Source organism: Alexandromys fortis, unplaced genomic scaffold (assembly GCF_014885135.2).
Source record: "Alexandromys fortis isolate MF-2015 unplaced genomic scaffold, M_Fortis_MF-2015_v1.1 scaffold_465, whole genome shotgun sequence".
Taxonomy (NCBI): Eukaryota; Metazoa; Chordata; class Mammalia; order Rodentia; family Cricetidae; genus Alexandromys; species Alexandromys fortis.
In genome coordinates, this window is record NW_026068439.1 from 174,220 (window position 1) to 175,209 (window position 990).

Consider the following 990-nt stretch of genomic DNA (forward strand, 5'->3'; position numbering starts at 1 on the left):
CTCTTGGGTATATTCCCAAGAGTGGTATTGCTGGGTCCATGGGTAGGTTGATCCCAAATTTTCTGAGAAACCGCCACACTGCTTTCCAGAGTGGTTGTACAAGTTTGCATTCCCACCAGCAATGGATAAGTGTACCCCTTTCTCCACAACCTCTCCAGCATAGGCTATCATTGGTGTTTTTGATTTTAGCCATTCTGACAGGTGTAAGATGGTATCTTAAAGTTGTCTTGATTTGCATTTCCCTGATCGCTAAGGAAGTTGAGCATGACCTTAGGTGTCTTTTGGCCATTTGAAATTCTTCTGTTGAGAGATCTCTGTTCAGCTCAGTGTCCCATTTTATAATTGGGTTGATTAGCCTTTTAAAGTCTATTTTCTTGAGATCTTTATATATTTTGGAGATCAGACCTTTGTCAGTTGCGGAGTTGGTGAAGATCTTCTCCCAGTCAGTGGGTTGCCTTTTTGTCTTAGTGACAGTGTCCTTTGCTTTGCAGAAGCTTCTTAGTCTCAGTAGGTCGCGTTTATTCAATGAGGCCCTTACTGTCTGTGCTGCTGGGGTTATAAGTAGGTAATGGTCTCTTGTGCTCACGTGTTGTAGAGTACTTCCCACTTTCTCTTCAATCAGGTTCAGTGTGTTTGGACTGATATTGAGGTCTTTGATCCACTTGCACTAGAGTTTTGTGCATGGTGGTAGATATGGGTCTATTTTAATTCTTCTACAGATTGAAATCCAGTTTTGCCAGCACAATTTGTTGAAGATGCTCTCTTTTTTCCATTGTATACATTTAGCTCCTTTATCGAAAATCAGGTGTTCATAGTTCTGTGGGTTAAAGTCAGGGTCTTCTCTTCGATTCCATTGGTCGACTTCTCTGTTTTTATGCCAATACCAAGCTGTTTTCAATACTGTAGCTCTGTAATAGAGTTTGAAGTCAGGGATGGTAATGCCTCCAGACGTTCCTTTATTGTATAAGATTGTTTTGGCTATCCTGGGTT